The 19,647-nt window shown below is 41.3% G+C and overlaps 1 protein-coding gene across 1 annotated transcript in view; it reads right to left on the bottom strand.

The window, feature by feature from the left end:
• The window catches only part of ASIC2 (acid sensing ion channel subunit 2), a 396,698-nt gene that overhangs the window by 328,388 nt on the left and 48,663 nt on the right, over positions 1–19,647 (bottom strand). The gene's annotated exons all lie outside the window — the stretch shown is intronic.

The raw sequence follows: 19,647 nt of genomic DNA, 5'->3' as shown, positions 1-19,647 counted from the left end.
CATAATCAGCAAATATAAAAAATCAAGTTTGTTTATAGTGCTATATATGCATATGTCTATGTAGTGCTACATATTATACATGTGTGCATATATGAAAACATATATCTGAAATTATATGCATATATAGAATCTCATTTGATTCATATAATAACCCTGTGAAATGTTACTATTATTCTCATTTAAGAGATAAGGAAACTAAGGCGGACAGAGGTTAACTAGCTTGCTTGGGAGCATAGTTAGTAAATGTTTGAGGTAATATTTGATCTCAAGTCTTATGACCCCTACTATAGTACTCAATCAATTGTACCACCTATCCAGTCAGATATTTAAAAAATCCCTCCTTCCCTTCCTCCTTCCCTCTTTTCTTTTTCTTTCCTTCTTTCCTTCTTTCCTTCCTTCTTCCTTCCTTCCTTCCTTCCTTCCTTCCTTCCTTCCTTCCTTCCTTCCTTCCTTCCTTTCTCTTTCTCTCTCTCCCTCCCTCCCTTCCTCCCTCCCTCCCTCCTTTCTTCTCTACTTCCCTCCCTCCCTTCCCTTCCTTCCTTCTTTCCTCCTCCCTTCCTTTCTTCTTTTCTTCCCTCCCTCCCTTCCCTTCTTCCTTTGACCCTCTCTTCCTTCCTTCCTTCTTCCTTCCTTCCTTCCTCCCACCCTCCTTTCCTTCCTCTCTCCCTCCTTTCCTCCCTTCCTCCCTCCCTCTCTCCCTTCCTCCCTTCCTTCCTTCTCTTAGTGTTCTAAGACTATAAGTTGCAGAGGTGCTATTTTGCATTGGTAAAGGGAATTTCCTCCTCTAGGAGTTCCTTGCCATAGAACCAATCTCTATCCTTATCCCTAGTTCTTTAGCAAGGGAACACACACACACACACACACACACACACACCTTTTTTGATATCTAAGGAAACCAATGCTTAAAGTGAAATTCTCTTAATCAGAGTTACTAATACCTTGTGGAAAACATTCCACTTAGAAACAATTAGGCTGATAGATTTCTTTTCCTCTTCCCACTTATTACCACAGATGTTGATGTGAAAATCAGGCTGCTGCCTCCTAGAAACCGATTTGCTCCCACTCTGTCAGTCCAACCTGTCCCCTGCTCCCATCACCAACCTGCAGTTTTAATCAATCTCCTGCCGTGTAACAGAGTCAACGATATGGTTCCAAGTGAATTAGGTGTGCAGTAGACAAAGGGGGGTCACAGGTGACCAGCCATGTGAGGCCATATACCTCCAGTTTTCCATGAAAATATTTCCAGTAAGCAAGAGGGAAGGCAAGAAGCAGAGACAGATAGAGAATGAGGGGCTGAAGGACAGGGCCAGAGAAACACAAAGAGGGAGGGAAAGAGTGAAGGAGGGAAGAGAGAGAAGGGGGGAAGAGAAAAAAAAGATGGGGGAGAAACAGAGACAGACACACACACACACACACAGAGAGAGAGAGAGAGAGAGAGAGAGAGAGAGAGAGAGAGAGAGAGAGAGAGAGAGAGAGAGAGATTTCTGAATAAACCAAACATTATTTCTGCTCAAGTCTTGGCATCCTCATGTATAAAATGAAAGGGTTGGGTTAGTTGATCTATGAGTCTCTTTCCTGGCTCTATGATCAGAAATTTTCTGTGATATGACCAGGGTGAAGAAACATTCCCTATTTTATTTCAAGCCTGTTGGTAGACAAATAAGTGATCGAGATCTTAAATGGAATCAGTGTCCAGGAGGAGGAAGGACTCTGTTCTGGTCATATCATATCATAACAGAGGCAGTTCTGGGTGCCACATTTTAGGATGGACATTGATAAGCTTGAGAACAGAAGGATGGTATCACATGTGACCTGGAGCAAGTAATTTAATCTCCATGAGCGTCAGTTTCCTCAACTATAAAATGAAGAGAAGGATCCTCAAGCTATGGAGCTAGGACTCTAAATCATTTTCTTCTCTGAGCCTCAGTTGCCTTCTTTGTGAAATGAGAGTTTAGATCATATGAACTCTGTGGTCCCTCTTCCAGATCTAGATCCAGGATTCTTTAATTCTATGACCAGGACAGTAAAGGACTATTCAAAGCCCAGTGACATTCAAAGATCTCTCAAGAAATATTTTGGATTAGGATTTAAATTAGGAATATTTGGCCTGGGGAAGAAAAGAGTTAAAGGGGATGTTTGCTGGTTGGGTAAGGATATATCAAAACTAAATTAAAAGCAATTGTTACTGAAACTTCCATTCTACTAGGGATTGGAAAGGGGCAGGAAGTAGCGAGGCTACCATATGCAAATAGAAGAAAATACAGATCATTTGAGGAGAGGGCATAATAGCAAAAAGGGCAATCAGGAAAGGCTTCCAGTAAGAAGTGACATAAGAGCAAACTACTGAAGAAAACTGGGGCTTCTAAGAAGCAGAGGTGAGATGATAATGGTCTTCAAATCTAGGGATGGGGTGTCAGCCCCTAGAAAAGTTTACTACAAATCCAAGAGGTGATTTATTTCCTTAAGAAATAACTCCTTGGGGGATGATAGGTGGCTCAGTGGATTGAGAGCTAGGCCTAGAGATGTAAGGTCCTAGGTTCAAATTTGGCCTCAGACACTGCCTAGCTGTGTGAACCTGGGTAAGTCATTTAACCCTCATTCCCTAGTCCTTACTGCTCTTCTGCCTTAGAATGAATACACAGTATTTATTCTAAGATGGAAGGTAAGGGTTTAATTTTTTAAAAAACAACTTCTCAATGAAAAATATGGTATTATTTTCTATGTGAGAAGTTAACAGACTTGCCCAGAGGAATAACGTCAATATGTTTCAGAGGCAGAACTTGAATCTTGGTCACTGTATTTCCTCTCAACAGTATTACTCATTATTTTCTCTTATTATCTTCTCACTATTCTTTTCTTCTCCCTCTCTCCTTTTCCTTTCTCTTCCTTTTAATCTCTCTCTGTCTCTGTCTCTCTCTCCCTCCCTCACTTCCTCCTTTTTCTCCTCCTTTTCCCTTCCCTCTCTCTTCCTCTCCCTCTCCCCTTTCCTCTCCCTGTTCCTCTCCTTCCCACTGTTCCTCTCTTTCTTCCTCTCTTTCTCCTTCACCCTCTCCCAATCCTGCTTCATCTCCCTTTCCCTTCCTCTCCCCCTCCCTCCACTTTTCTCCCTCACTCTCACCCATTCCCTTCTCTCTCTTTCTCCTCTCTCCCTCCTCTCTTTTCCTCTCCCTCTCCCCCCTCTGTGCCTCAGGCAACTCTCTAAGGATAGAATTTACCAAGCAGGTGCCCATCTACATAGGTGGAGGAATTAACCCTGTGCCAATCAACTCAGAGACCCAGTCTGAAAAAAACCTTCTTCTGTGGGAAGAAATGTTTCTCACATCGACATTCCATTCATCGCTCTCTGAAAAATAAACTTATTGGCTGAACTCTACAAGGATGTGGATTCTCCTGAGGTTTACCTGAATTTATTTACAAGCCAGAGGTCATGGCATGGCAGCAGGAGAAAATTGTGGTAACGTTTCCCAAACCATTTTCATCCTCTTTTTGTGGCTCTACTAATAAGAGCTGTGGGATGCTGGGAGCAACTTTGGCCAGTTAAGACCATCCGAACTGGTGCCAGGAGAACAAGGCTGAGTTTTGCATCTAGCAAAGCCTAGGAGGTGTCCTGTGAGTATCTGAGTGTGTCTGTGTTTTTCCCACAAGGAGCCAGGAGGCTGCCTGCCTTCTCATTGCCCTAAATGAGCTTGCTTAGATGTATATATTTTTAACCGGCTTATTGCTCAAGGTTGAAACATACAATGCACTAGAAGACTTTTAATGAGTTTGCCCATATCATTTATTGTTTGCTGGGAGGCATACCAGCATATAAGAGCCAGGAACAAAGGGCACTAGATAAAGTAATGGGAATACTAGACATTGATAGAGCTCTGTAAGGTTTACAAAGCACTTTATTTGCTCTATTGTTCCTCCTAACAACCCTGGGAGATAGGCATCCCAGGTATTTTCAGCCCCCTTTTTGCAGATGAGGAAACTGAGGTTCAGAGAGGCAGTGACGTGCAATGCTCACATAGCTGGTAAAGATTGACATTTATCTCCAGGTTTCCTGTAAGTCTAAGTCAAGGGCTCTTTCCACTAAAGGAGCAAGGGACTGGTTAGCTCTTGTCATTCTATTCCCTTGGAGTACTTGGAACAAAGGACAGGGACTGACTGACTGGACCTGTGATTTTGGGCAAAGGGAAATTACTGTTAAGTCTGACAACTCTTAGAGAGTGGTCTAGAGCCAAAGGAACTTAAAGTGATTTGCTTAGGTGGAGGCAGTCTATGTTGAAGGCAGGATCTGAACTGAGGGCTTCCTGACTTCAAGCCCAGCTCTTTGTCTACTAAGCATGCTGCCTACTTCCTAGTGGCCACTCAATAAATGCTTGTGGATTGATTGATTGGCTATAGCAGGATAAGGAAGTGAAGACTACAAGAAGGTCCTTACATTAGGGCTACTTCCATATTGTGGTGTTAATTCAATGAACAATCATTTAATAAGCACCTCCTTAGTAGAACCTTAGTAGAACTCATAGATCTAGAGTCAAGGGGGCTCCTCAGAGGCTATCAAGTCTAACCTCAATTTACAGATGAGGAAACTGAAAACACGGTCACTCCCATAGAATGTATCAGAGATTGGATTCAAGCTCAGGGCCTCTGTCATCAAAATTTCACAAAAGGCAGAAAGGTTGTACCAGGAGTCAGGAGGACCTGAGTTCAAGCCCCTCCTTTGACACAGACTAGCTGTGTCACCTTGGGCAAGCCACTTCACCTCTCAGACTGGTTATTCAAGACTAAAGACAATTTCTAAATTTCTTATTGAAGTCAGGAAGTTTTGTTCATTTGTTTTACACAAAAAGTCTCACAGCATCTAAGTAGCATCATATATAAAGTGCCAGGCCTGGAGTTCAGAGAAACTGGGTTCAAATCTGGCCTCAGTTTCTCTGTTTTAGAAATGATACAAAATAGAAGGTATGGATTAAAAAAGTTCCTTAAATCTATTAAATAATAGGTCTGGACCTATTCTTTGCCCCCCCCCCAAAACAAACAAATAAATGTACAAGGTATTATGAGGGATACCAGTCATATAAAGAAAAGGTATGACAAAGTCCCCATGCAAAATTAAATTTTACTGAGGGGATATGGGTACACACAGGCTGAAGACATGGAAGGTAGCTATAAGTAAATACACGGGATCTTCCCAATGCAGGAAATTGTCCCATCTATTCCCAGGAGGGCAGTTTAAGGGGAGTGTGAGGATTGTCTTTTTTCAGAGCCTTGGTAGACTCTTGGGACCTTTTTCACCTGTTCTTCTGCTCTCAGTATCTAGGAGATCCTGATGTGCTCATATCCAAGGAAGAATGACTCTGGAGGGAAGTCATATGCCATTTCCCCCTACCATAGAAAAATAAATATCCTCCACAGCTGAACTCAGTTCAAAATTCATCAGCTTTAGAAGGGCTTCCTAGGTAAATTCTGCCCTCCTTCGATTCTGCCATTCTTTGATGTTGCCTTGGGATTTGTTTTTGATGTGTAGGGTCAGATCCCATGATAGACATTTAATTGACTCTTTGATCTTGGGCAAGTCATTTAAATGCTCAAAGCCTCAGATTCCCCATCTGTAAAATCAAGATAATACCCATACTACCTGCTTCACATTGTTGAGAAGAGGAAGCATGTTGGGAACCTGAACATGCTCACAAAAAATGCATTATCATTATCATTAGTCTCTCATAATCTAGCCCTTTCCTGTCTTCTTACCCCTCATTTCCTACAATGAACTCTGTCCATCAAGTGACACCAGCCTCCTGGCTATTCCACAAAGAGGACACTCCATCTCTCAGCTCTACCTCTAGCTGTCTGCCATTCCTGGGACACTCTCCCTCCTCCACTCACACTCCTGACTGCCCTGGCTTCCTTTAAGTCTCAACTAAAAAAGAAATGCCTGATTGAATATGATTGGTGTAGAAAGGAAACTAAAATAGGTTCTGGACTTTCTGCCATTGTGTTGGAACAAGCAACAGTGGAAATATTAGAGAGAGAGGAAAGTGACAAGACTGACAGTTGGTGGGGGAAGGGCAACTGAGAGTGGCAGTTGGTCTTGTGACTAGGATCACTTCCTACTGGCATTGGAAGCGGGAGGAGCTTGGCCTTCCCAGTCTGGATAGAAGTGCCTCAACTTTCTTCAGCTTGAAGAGACAGGCCCTACCAGCTCTGAAAGTCAGAACTTTAGTTGTTGCTTGCTGTCTACTGCTAAGATTTTGAAATTAAGAAAACTAGCATAGATATAGTGTAGACAGGAATAAGAGAATCCCTCCACCAGCCTGTGAGGCCTGGCCTCAGCACCAAAGCTGAGAAAGACTCCAACCTTATTTAGGGACATCCGTCCTCCCTTTTTCCTGATCTCTCCAATCTGAACTAGTTATTAAAATTTATCTTATTTGAATATCGCAGTCAGATAAGTGGACCATCTTTTCTGGGGCATAGAGGGTGCTGAACCTCAGTTCAGTCATCCAATTACAAATGTTCCTTGTTTGACCCTTGCTGGGTGACCAAATTCTGGGCTTGTCCCTCAGGAGGGTCCGTATTTACCTTCTCCGGGGCAACTTCGGCAGGCTATCATAAGTGGTTCATTTTTTGGACACCCCATTTTGTTCAAAAATAGCCTCTTGGCAAGGGGCATCTCTCTCCTCCTCACCAGCAGCCATATACCCTCTCACCCTTCAACTCCTCCAGTCCCTGCTACAAACCTTTCATTATCCTCTGTTCTTCATATCCACCCACATGTCTCCCTATAAATATTACGTTGGGGATGTAGACTCTAAATGATTACCCTAGTGCAAATATCAATAATATGGAAATAGGTCTTGATCAATGACACATGTAAAACCCAGTGGAAATGCTCATTAGCTATGGGGGGGGGGTTGAGAGGAGGGGAGGGAAAGAACATGAAGCATGTAACCATAGAAAAATACTCTAAATTAATTCAATAAATAAATAAACTTTAAAAAAAAAGTCTCAACTAAAATCCTGGAGGAACAGTTTGGTGGGCCAGTGAATAAAATGCTGGACCTGGAATTAGGAAGACTCAACTTCCTGAGTTCAAATCTTGCCTCAGACACATTAGCTGTATGACCCTGGACAAATCACTTAACTCTGTTTGCCTCAGTTTCCTCGTCAGTGAAATGAACTGGAGAAGGAAATAGCAAACCACTCCAAGATCTTTGCCAAGAAAACTCTAAATGGGGTCAGGAATAGGATATGCCTAAAATGTCTGAAAAATAACAAAATCCCATCTTCCACAGGAAACCTTTTCCACCCTCTCTTAATTCTAGGGCTTTCCTTTGATTCATTATTGCCTAGTTGTCCTGTATGTAATGTGTCTTGTATATATTTGCTGGTATGTTGTCTCCCCCATGAGACTATAAGTTCTTTGAAAGCAGTGATGGTCTTTTGTATCTTCTACCCTTAACACAGTGTCTGGAACATAGTAGGTAGTTCATAAATGTTTACTAATTGATCATCATTATCATTGTTCCAAAGTTCTTTAGTGTGTGTGTGTGTATTCTGTCTTCCTTGAATCAGGCTCTAAATTCTCTAAGTGCAGGTAATAAGATTTATGTGCTTTTCTGCCTCACTACTTTTTCCCACCTGTCTTTCTCTCTCCTTTCCCCTTACCTCACTCAAGTGCCTAGTACAGGGCTCAGTAATCAATCAAATATCTACCTGTGCCCCTACTGTCATCAAAAGCATTGGTTATATAGAAACAGAAGACCAGGGTTGGAATCCTGGCTCTTCCTGCCCTGACTGTGATCCTATGACCATTTGTTACAAGTCTCTTGAACTCCCTGAGCCTCAGTTACTTTATCTGTAAAATGCAGATAATATTTGGATGATAGAATCCTAGATTTAAGACTGGAAAGGATTTCAGAGGCCATGTGGTCCAACTCCTTCATTTTCCAAATGAGGAAGCCAAGACTGAGAAAGATTGGTATCTAAAGTAGGATTAGAACTCAGGTCCTCTGACTCCAAAATCTAGCCCTCTTTTCACTGAACTATAGTTGTGGGAAACAAATGAGATAATGTGCATTAAAATTTTTATAATCATAATCAGTTGATTAACACACATTAATGAAGTGTGTACTAAAGTAGTAAATAAATGTAAACATCACTGCTCTGAGAGGCAGGATTTCAAAATGGTTAGAGAGCTGAGCTGGCCTGGAAGCCAGGGAGACATGGTTCTCACTCTGATCTGATTCCAGCCTGATTCTGGGCAAGTTCACCAACAACTGACTGCATTAGATCTTGGGCATAAAACACCCAGTTCACATGCGGCTCCAGAGTAAGTCAGAAAATTTTAACAAAACCAAGTAAAAATAAAACAAGACATAGACAATGCTAATTTGTGGTTTTCCAAGTCAATCTATGGCCTAAAGATCTTTATTACTATTTAGCAGCCCCCATTTCTATGAGTCAGGCAACACTGCTCCAGGCAACTCTAAGACTACAAATTGAAGAGAAAATGATAATCTACAAGGGGGGAGAAGGGGTCCTCACCCAAGAATTTCATAAATCAATCAAGTCACAGCTCAGGAAGACTCATCTACCCAAGTTCAAACCCAGTCTGAGACACTTACTAGCTGTGTGACCCTGGGCAAGTCACTTAACTCTATTTGCCTCAGTTTCCTCATCTGTCAAACAAGCTAGAGAAGGAAATGGCAAACCACTTCAGAATCTTTACCAAGAAAACACCAAAATAGGGTCACAAAGAGTCAGACATAAATGAAATGACTAAAGAGCAAATGAAATCACAGCCTAGTCCCCAACTCTTATCATCAATATTTACAAGAATAGTGGCAGTAAAAATAATAATAACTCCAATAGCTCTCATGGATGGCTCTTTCAATCTAATCTAACAATCCAGTCTTAGAGCTACAGATGTCACTCTGGAGTGCTGCCCCAGACACTCTGCCAGCTCATCACTGTTCCCTCTGCCACTATTTCCAACAGGCAACATTCTTCTTCCAGCCAGTCCATGTTGTGGCATGTGGTGGGTTTCACAGAATGAATATTTACCACTAAATTTTTGTAATGAGGGGAAGTTTTTACATATTTGGACATTAAGAGATCTTTGCCTCATCTCCTGTGACATTGAGTAGTGGATCAGGTCTTTGTTTTTTTAAACCTTTACCTTCCATCTTAGAATCAAGTATTGATTCCAAGGCAGAAGAGCTGGAAGGGCTAAGGGGGGTTAAGTGGCTTGCCCAGGGTCACACAGCTGGGTAGTGCTTGATACCAGATTTGAACCCAGGACCTGCCATCTCTAGGCCTAGATCTCAACACACTGACCCATCCAGCTACCCCCACCCCCTGCAGATTAGATCTTAGAAGCCCTTATCATTCTCATGCATGATCAAGAGGCAATTAAGTTTGGTATGCATACATGTAAACTAGGCATTCACATAATAATAATCATAATTGTTAACATTTAAATAGCACTTACCATCTACTAGGTACCCTTAACAATTATTATCTCATTTGATCCACCAAACAACCCTGGTATCTTGATGCTATTATTATCCTGATTGTACAGATGAGAAAATTGAGGCAGACAAAGGTTGAATGACTGGCCCCAGATAGTAAGTGTCTGAGGTCAGATTTGAACCTAGATCTTCCTGACTCCTAGTTCTCTCTCTCTCTCTCTCTCTCTCTCTCTCTCTCTCTCTCTCTCTCTCTCTCTCTCTCTCTCTCTCTCACACACACACACACACACACACACACACACAGAGGTTGATTTTTACCTACATACAATGCGTTGTAGTAAAACCCAGAGGGAAACGAGAAGCTTCAAGCAAATGGAAGTAGGGTGCTGGGTAGCAAAATTAAATCACCCAAGTTGGCACTGAGTCCAAACCAACCTTACTTCACTGAGTCATACCATTTTAGAAATGGAAGTGGCCTGAAAGATAATCTACTTTACCTAGCCCCCTAATTGATCTCTCTTCACCAAGTCAAAAAAGCACTGGATCTTGGAGTCAAGTCTAGGGCTGACATTCTGAATGAAACGTCTTACCTGTCCACTTCACTCAAAGCTCCATCTAACCTCACGGGTTCTAGCTCTCATCAGCTCTCCCGGCTTTGTAAAACCCAGTGCCTTGCCCATAGAAGGTGCTCAAACATTTATTACCTGAATGAATAATGAACCTCTCAACTTACAAAAATGAAGAGTCTAGTCGGAGACTTAAGAGAAAACATGAACAATTTCTTCTATAAATTATACGCTTTTCAATATATTCCCATTAGCCTAATTAGCCAGCACACAATATATTACTATAAAACGCAGAAAGAAACATTGCAGTTGGAGGAAATAGAAGAAAGCTACAGGTACAGGTTAAGTCATTTAACCAACATCCCAAAATGCTTTCTGGGGTCAGAGCCAGATGAATGATCCACTCAGGCTGCCAGAACTCTTTGTCCGTGCTCTTCTCTCCTTTGTGACCCTGCTTTGGGAGACATGTGGGATCACAAGATCATGGATCTTAAGTTGGAAGGTACCTCTGAGGGTGTCTAATCCAACTTCTTTATTCTACAAATGAGAAAACTGAGACCCAGGGAAGGATGATTTATGTTCAAATCCTTTTTCAGACACTCATAAGCTGGGTGACCCTGGGCAAGTCACCTAACTTATTCAATTTAAACCTCGGTTTCCTCAACTATAAAATGGGGACCTAAGAGTACCTGTGTTGTGAAAATCAACACAGAATATCAATTTAGTTCTTAGCACAATGTCTGGTACATGGTTGTTGTTTAGTAATTTTTTATCATGTCCAATTCTTCAGGATCCCATTTGGGAGGTTTTTTCCTTTTTTAAAATATCATTTTGATAATTTAAAAAAAGTTAAACACTTCTTGAATCCCTTATGCACCCCCTTGCTAGTTATTTATCTTATTTTATTTTTATTGTCATGCAAAATACACTTCCATGTCGGTCATCATTCTAAGAGCATACTCGTACATAACCAAAACCCCCAAATAAAACCCTAAATGCACTGATGTGAAAGACGACTCCAACAGTTCTTTCTCTGGAGGTGGAGAGCATTCCCCATCATAAACCTCTCAAGATTGTCCCAGATCAGTGCATTGCTGAGAGCAGCCAAGTTTTCATAGATAATCATCATCCAATTTTGCTGCTATTGTATATAATGTTCTCCCATTTCTGCTTATTTCACCCTGCATCAGTTCCTACAGATCTTTCCAGCTTTTTTTGAAATCATCTTGTTTATCATTCCTCTTAACACAATAGTATTCCATCACCAACATGTACCACATCTTGGTCAGCCATTCCCAATTGTTGGACATCCCACAATTTCCAGTTCTTGGCCACCACAAAGAGCGCAGCTCTAAATGTTTTTGTACGAGTAGGTCTTTCCCCTTTTTATTATCTCTTTGGTATCCAGACCCAGTGGTGGCATTGCCAGATCAAAGATTATGCCCAGTTTTAGAGCCTTTGGAGCATAGTTCTAAATTACCCTCCAGGGTGGTTGGATCAGTTCACAACTCTGTTTGGGAGTTTCTTGGCAAAGATATTGAAGTAATTTACCACTTTCTTCTCCAGCTCATTTTTGCAGTTTGAAAACTGAGGCAAACAGGGTTAAAGGACTTACTTAAAGCCACATAGCTAGTAATCGACTGATGCCATACTTGAAGCCAGGTCTTCCTGACTCCTGGAAAACTACAAACAGAAAAACTCCAAATGAGGTTATGAAAAGTTGGACACAACTAAAAATGACTCAACAACAATTTCCTGACTCCTCCACTGTGCTGCAGAGCTGTCTTGTCTGGTACATAGTAGATGCTTATTCTTTTCCTTCTTCCCTTCCCAGGGAGGTTTTCTCAAGGTCACCCAGGGAGTAAGCATCAAAGGAAAGTCTCAAAATAACCTGAAAGATGGGTCCACAAGGATTTCAGTCCATGAGTGAATGAATGAATAAAAAAGCCATTTATTAAGCACTTACTCCAAGCACAGCAGTGAGTTATAAAGGACCATCTCCAACTTCTGCAAAGCAAATGCCAGCTCAGATACACTCAAGTATCATCACTGACTTCCTTGCTGATAATATCAAGCATTTAAAGGGCAGAGTTTAGGCAGATGGTCTATTGTATTTGGTTCTGCTGATCTGGAATTGGATTGCCTTCTAGGAATGCTGGCAGAGAGTGAAGATAATTGAGCCTACATTTAGAGTGAGGCAGGAATTAGAAGACATCTGATCCAACCCCCTCATTTTACAGATGAAGTAAACTGAGGCCAAGGGAAATTAGGAGATTGGCCCCTGCTCAAACAGCTTTGAATCCATGTCCCAGAGTCTGTGTTATTTCTACCATTGCACAAATAGTTTCCAAGGGATGCTGAGTCATGGGAGGACTGATATTTGGTCATAAATAGATGCACCTTGTACCTGTTGGTATGAGCACAGGGAAAGTGACCTAGTCAATGGGCATATCTCCCTGGTCTTTGGTTTGCCCTGTCAAATCCCCAAGTAGCTTCTAAAGCCTCTTCTGGCATTGACACTATAATCATGATAGTTCCAAAGAAAATAATTTTATCGCTCTTTTGCTTGTCAGTTCATTGTGGTCTTCCATTGACAGAGGCAGTGGACTATTCTGGAAAGAATATGAGATTTGGAGGCCAAAGACCTGGGTTCAAATTCTGCTGCTATTTCATAATGTTGTATGATCTGATATCGTGGAAAGAGAATTGGTTCTGGTGTCAGAGGACCTGTGACCCTGGGCCTCAGTCTACTCACCTTCAAAATGAAAGTGCTGAACTAGATGGCCCCTAAGGCCCCTTTCAGCTCCAGATCAATGACTCTGAGCTAAGTCACTTCTTTTTTTTTTTAATCTCACTTTCTCATGAAGGGAAAATCAGGGGACTAGCTGACCTCTAAGGCCCCTTCTAGCTCTAATTACTACTATTTTATATTTTGGCAGGCTGAATCTACTACCATCCCTTAGGGCACAGGGTGTGGGGAGGAAAGCTCAGGGTTTAGCTGACTTCTGCCCCAATTCTCTTTGGGCATCTCTCAGCTGACAGCTTCTTACAGACACTAAGGACACTTTAACAACAAAATAGATTTCATTTCTAAGGGTAACATCCTCTTTTGCTGTGATATATGATGTGCCTGGAGCGGGTGGCATTATCTTGTGCAACAATATATGGCGGTGTGACAATTCATGCCATCAGTCTGCAAAACCAGTGCCATAAACTCTGGAAATTTATCACTTGCATCTTGTAAACCCATGGATTATACATGTGCAGGTATCATAGCTCCCTCCATGCAGAGCCACTCTTGGATTCAAAATGTCAGGCTCCAAACGACTTTTGACATGGAACTCTTTGCAAGGGGCTGCTGGTTCACAGTGAGGAAGTTAGAATCTGAATTTAAGTGGGAAATTAGCCAGTGCTTCTATAGTCTGTAATTAAGAAAGGTTCATAATTAAGACAGTTTTGTGCCTTAATTATACTGGGATGAGTGAATACTGGGAGTCATAGGATCATAGATAGAGGAGGAGAAGAGACCTCAGGAATCCCCTCAATCAATTCCATCATTTTACAGATGAGGAAACTGAGAATTCAAGTAATTTAATTAAGGTCACTAGTAAGGTTGATTGCTGAGTCAAATTTGAATCCAGGTCCTTTGTATCCTAATCCAACTCTTTCTAGGGTATCAACACAAGTAAATTCAAGGTATTGGAGTTTATTGCTAGCACGCAAAAGAGGAGTTTCATAGAAGAATTACATGGACCAGGATCATTGGGTTCTATGACTGGCTCTGCTATATAGTCTTTGGCAACTCTCTTCCCCTTTCTAAAGCTCAGTTTCCTCATTTATTACCTAAAAGCTGGGTCTGGATGATCTCTAAGGTTCATTCCAACTCTGATTTTTCTCTGATCAGCTGGATACAGAAAATAGGCTTAATACTCAATAGAACAGTTAATTGGAAGTGATGTTGATATGAATGGCTTAAAATTCAAAGTAGGATCATGAGATCATAGATTGAGAACTTGAAGGGAACCATTAATATCTCTCATTTTACACATGAGATAATAAGCCTTTTAGGAGAAGAGACTGGCCCAAGGCCATCTAGTTAATAAATAGCAGAACTGAGATTTGAACTCACATCCTCTGACTTCTTTCCACTGTACCACACTTTGGGCAAGGCAGGATTATATCTTTCACTAAACACTGATGCAGAGTGAAATACCATGATAACATGAGGGGCTTTGCTGTTCAGTCATTTTTCAGTCTTGTCCAACTCTTTGTGAATCCATTTGGGGTTTTCTTGGCAGAGATAATGGAATGGCTTGCCATTTCCTTCTCCAGTTCGTTTTACAGATTAGAAAATTGAGGCAAAGAGGATTAAGTGACTTGTCTAGGGTAAGTGTCTGAGGTTAGATTTGAACTCAAGATTAGTCATCTTGATTCCAAGCCTGGCACTTTATCCACTGTACTACCTAGCTCCCCTCAGAGCCTGGCACATAATATGTACTTAATAAATGTTTATTGACTGATTTCCAACTCAAAGTCTACAAGGCATGGTCGCCTCATTTTTACAGGGGAGGAAACTGAGAGAGCCAGAGAGAAGGAGTAGCCTAGTCAAAGTCACATTGCTGGGAGGAAGAGCCAGGATTAGCCTTCTGACTGCAACTTTTGTACTTTTTTGACAAAGTACTGGAAATCTGCTCCAAATTACCCAGCCCTCAACTTTCACCAAAGCTGAAGGTCAGCTTCTACCTCCGGATGGTTTCTAGCAGGGAGAATTGCAGTTTAATGATTTTCTTCCCCTGCCCCTCATCACCTTCCACATCCCCATTCAGGATTCTACTGCCAAGGGGCCCCAGAAATATGTGTTCCAGGATGCGCTGAAGGGCACAAACATTTTCTCAGAAGAAGGCAGGAATGGCTTAAGGGATTTTAGGAACAGACTAAGATGCTGTCTCAGAATAATCTCTTCTGGCTGTGCCATAAATGCAGTTAACTGTCCATCACTTAACATTCTAGCTCTGACTTTTTACTTGCTTGTTCAGGGAAAGCCACCAGCCCCATCTGGCAGTACCTCATTTTGGACACCTGGTCTTTGCCTCAACAGTTCCCCTACAACTTGCTGTAATCAAACTAATGTTTTAAAGCTCCTTTTGTATGCAGGGCGTTTTTCTAAATGCTGGGTAGGATGTAAAAAAATGTGAGACAATCATAGGATCATGGCTCTCGAGTTGGAAGGACCCTTAGAGGGCCATCTGGTCCAGTCCTCTCATTTTACAGACAAGGACACCAAGAAGGAGAAAAGTTACATTTCAGGTTTGTAACTTCAAAGTCAGGACCTGAATTCAGGTCCCCCGACTATGAGGCCAATACCCCTTCCATTAACCAGGAGTCCCCAAACTTTTTACACAGGGGGCCAGCTCACTGTCCCTCAGACCACTGGAGGATCAGACTATTAAAAAAAACTATGAACAAATCTGTATACCATTGTCTGGGATAGCAGAGGTTGTAGCGCTGTGATGGGTCTGCCACATCTTGCACAGGCCCATCACCGCCAACACTATACCGGGCAGCAGTATACACAGTGCGGAATCCCCTCCCTCAGATCACTGATCACCATGCTGATGTCTTCCATTGTGCAGCCACATAATCCTTCTCTCAGAACAAGGCACCACACAAAGGATTATGTCATTGGAAGTAGTACTATATGTAAGCAATGCCACAATTTGTGGCACCACTACATACAGTGCTCCTCTAACTGACCACCAATGAAAGAGGTCCCCCTTCCGGAAGTGTGGTGGGGGCTGGATAAATGGCCTAAGGGGGCTGCATGTGGCCTGTGGGCCTTAGTTTGGGGACCCCTACATTAGACCATCCTTCCTCTTGTCCCTGATCTTGAAGAGCTTATAACATGTAGCCGAAGCAACAAGACAAGGTAACAAGTCCATACAATGAGGCAGAGTATAGGAAGTAGCATAAAGATGTCCAGGGAGTTCTATGGTATAGAAGAACACAAAATTTGGAATTGGCCAACCTGGCATCAAATCCCAGATTGACTGCTTGTTGCCTAGGTGACTTTGGGCAAGCCATTTAACTACATTAGTTTCGTCATCTGTGAAATAAGGAATCAGATAAATTCCAAGACTCTTTCCAGTTTTAAATGTTAGGAGCCTATGATCCTAGAAAGGAAAGAACACTTCTGGCTAGAAGGAATCAATGAAAGTGAAAGATTCATAAAGGAGTTGGCATGAGAATTGGCACTGAAAATAGGGCTGGGGCAGGTGGATTGACAGGAGCATTCCATGTAGAGAAAATTTGTAAAGGCAAAAGAGATGGGAATTCAGGGTTTCTTGGGTGATGGAGTGGGACAGCAAGTAGACCCATTTATTTGGACTAACGTATATATACAATTTAAACTCTCACATCTGCATTTCCAGCACTTGCCATGGTGTTTTGTGCATAGTGATTGCTTGATAAATACTTTAAAATCTATTCATCTATCCATCTATTCATGGAATACATGAAGAAAAACAGGAAGAAAGTGTTCTAAATCTCGTATAATTAGAGAAATGCAAATCAAAACAGCTCCGAGGTACCACCTTACACCTAGTAGATTGGCTAATATTACAGCAAAGGAAAGTAATAAATGTTGGAGGGGATGTGGCAAAATTAGGACATTAATGCATTGCTAGTAGAGTTATAAATTGGTCCAATCCTTCTGGAGGGCAATTTGGAATTATGTGCAAAGGAATTTAAAAGACTCTCTGCCCTTTGGTCCAACCATACCACTACTGGGTTTATACCTCAAAGAGACAATAGGGGAAAAGACTTGTACACAAATATTATAGCCACACTCTTTGTGGTGGCTCCACAACCAAAAATTGGAAAATGAGGGGATGTCCTTCGATTGGGAAATGGCTGGACAAATTGTGGTATCTGTTGGTGATGGAATACTATTGTGCTCAAAGGAATAATAAACTGGAGGAATTCCATGTGAACTGGAATGACCTCTAGGAATTGATGCAGAGTGAAAGGAACAGAACCAGGATAACATTCGTAAGAGAAAATTAGAATGCTCGCAAATTGATTACATCAACATGCCTAGTGACAAAGGATTTAAGTATGCCCTAGTGATAGTGGACAGGTTAATTCAGTGGACAAAAGCATACCCAGCCAAGAAAAATGAAACAGCCTTTGTAGTCAGGACACTCCTGAAAGGATCATCCCCAGATATGGCATTCCAGACAGCATAGATTCCGATAGGGGGACTCACTTCACATCTAAAATCCTGAAGGAAGTCTATCAGAATCTGGGAATAAAGGGAAATCACCATGCAATTGACCATCCAAGCAGTTCAGGACAAGTGGAAAGAGTGAATAGAGAACAGAATTTCTCCCACTTGCACTATTCCACCTAAAGACAAAGCCCAGGGGAGATTTGCATATACTCCCCTTTGAGTTACTGTATGGACAACCGCTTTGGCATGGAGAACTGCAAAGCCATCATACATTTCCAGGCTGGAAGGGGAATGCCAATTACACATGCATTTAACAACCATACAAGACAGGCTAAAAAAGAACTACATGATCTAGGCTTGATGGTCCAAAGCTTTAGACTTTGCACTGCACAACATCAACCCTGGAGACATGGTATATGTGAAAAACTTTACAAGAAGCACGGCAACAGATCTAAAATGGAACAGATCACTCCAAGTTGCATTTACAATTCCCACCTCGATCAAAATCATAGGGAAAGTTCCATGGTACCATGCTTCACATGTCAAATGCTACATTGCCTCAACTAGCCCAGACAAAATTAGGTCAGAAAATGCTCTAGACCATATACAAGAGGCACAGATCCAGAATGAAATTGACAGGAATAGAGAAACACAACTTATTGACAGCCCCAATCAAAGTGATACTAAAAAAAAATGACAGAAGGATAAACTGAGTGTAAACCAGGAAGCAGAAAAACCCATTAATCTCTCTATATATCTATCTAACTCTCCATCTCTCACTTTCACACACCTCCTATGATGAGAAGAATAGTACATACATTCAAAAATTCCTAATGCAACCGAGAAAAGGCTCCATATACATCTTACTTACACTCATAAAATATCAACCATTCTTACACACCCACACTCACCATATTGGACCCAAATTGTACACACGTGCATGTTCCAGCACAAGGAGAAGAAAGTGACAACCAAAGTGAGATAACAGGGAAATATGTTTCCTGCACAGATGAAGAGATCTGGACCAGAGAGAGAAAGAATCCTTCCAGGATATCATAGACTTTAAATGAACAATAAAGAACACAGAAAAGAACTGTAACCTATGAACTAAGTAGAAAAAAGAACTTCAAGGAACACATCATGTAAGATAAGGTGCCGCTAACTTATTAATATCACATAAAGGGAAATGCATCCAACATGTACATAAATTCGGAACAAGAGAAGATAGAAACATCAGTCAACATGAGAAGAGGATCCATGACAGAGAGAAAGTATGTACATGTCACACAACATATTTAGTACATAACCATTTAAATACACTGATTTAGGGGCCTTGTCGTAAATCAACAAGGTCCATGATAATGAAAACTGTACAAACTTGTAAATAAAGTTCCTGTAAGACTCAAACAGATAGGAAAGGACTGGGGAAAAAACTTTTCTGTCTGGTTGACTACAAAGCAGATCTCTTGTATATATGTATATATGTAACAGATGTACAGAAAAGATACATGCACACAATGTCAATCTTATAGCACTAACATACTAACAATTAATTAAGAAATTAAACTAACAATCTTAACATAACTTAGATCAGGGAAAGAGAATAGCGAGGGCCAAAAAGGGAAATTCAAAGTTCAGCAAGCCAGTGAGAGGGAAAGGACAGGATAACAGAATGTATGAAAGAATTTGTAATAGCTAGAGAAGTTAAGAAAACATAAGGAGTTAGGAAAAATGTTACCTGTGGCTATAGATCATTAGGAAAATTGTTACCAGATAGTTAAATTAACATTGTTGCATATTGTTAATCCAATTGTATCAACCCTTGTAACAGAAGCATACCTATCCTGAATATTTTCCCCAAATCTCTTCTTAGTTTAGGTGTAGGTAGTTAAAATAAGATGAGTAGATATAGCCAAGGAAATGCAGGGGTTTTTTTTGGGGGGGGGGGAGATAGATAGATAGATAGATAGACAGACAGATGGATAGGCAGATGGATGGATAGATGATAGATAGATAGATAGATAGATAGATAGATAGATAGATAGATAGATAGATAGACAGACAGACGGATAGGCAGATGGATGGATAGATAGATGATAGATAGATAGATAGACAGACAGATAGACAGACAGATAGATATAAAAGACTGAACAAACAATGGTAAGTATATCATATAGCTCAGTGCATTGTCAAGGTGACAATTCCTCCCAGTATGAAAAGGGGGAAGTTGTAAGAGAAAATTTGCAAAAGAGAGGAAGATGCAAAGGAAGGAAATCTAATCCACTAAAGCAAGAAGCAGTCCACATGGAGGAAGGGCATAAAGGAAGGGACCCAGAATTCCAAAGGGAAGAAGAGCTGAGAGAACTGAGAAACTGCCACTTCAACTCTGACT

Source organism: Monodelphis domestica, chromosome 2 (genome assembly GCF_027887165.1).
Source record: "Monodelphis domestica isolate mMonDom1 chromosome 2, mMonDom1.pri, whole genome shotgun sequence".
Taxonomy (NCBI): domain Eukaryota; kingdom Metazoa; phylum Chordata; class Mammalia; order Didelphimorphia; family Didelphidae; genus Monodelphis; species Monodelphis domestica.
This window is presented reverse-complemented; position numbering and strand designations above follow the sequence as displayed.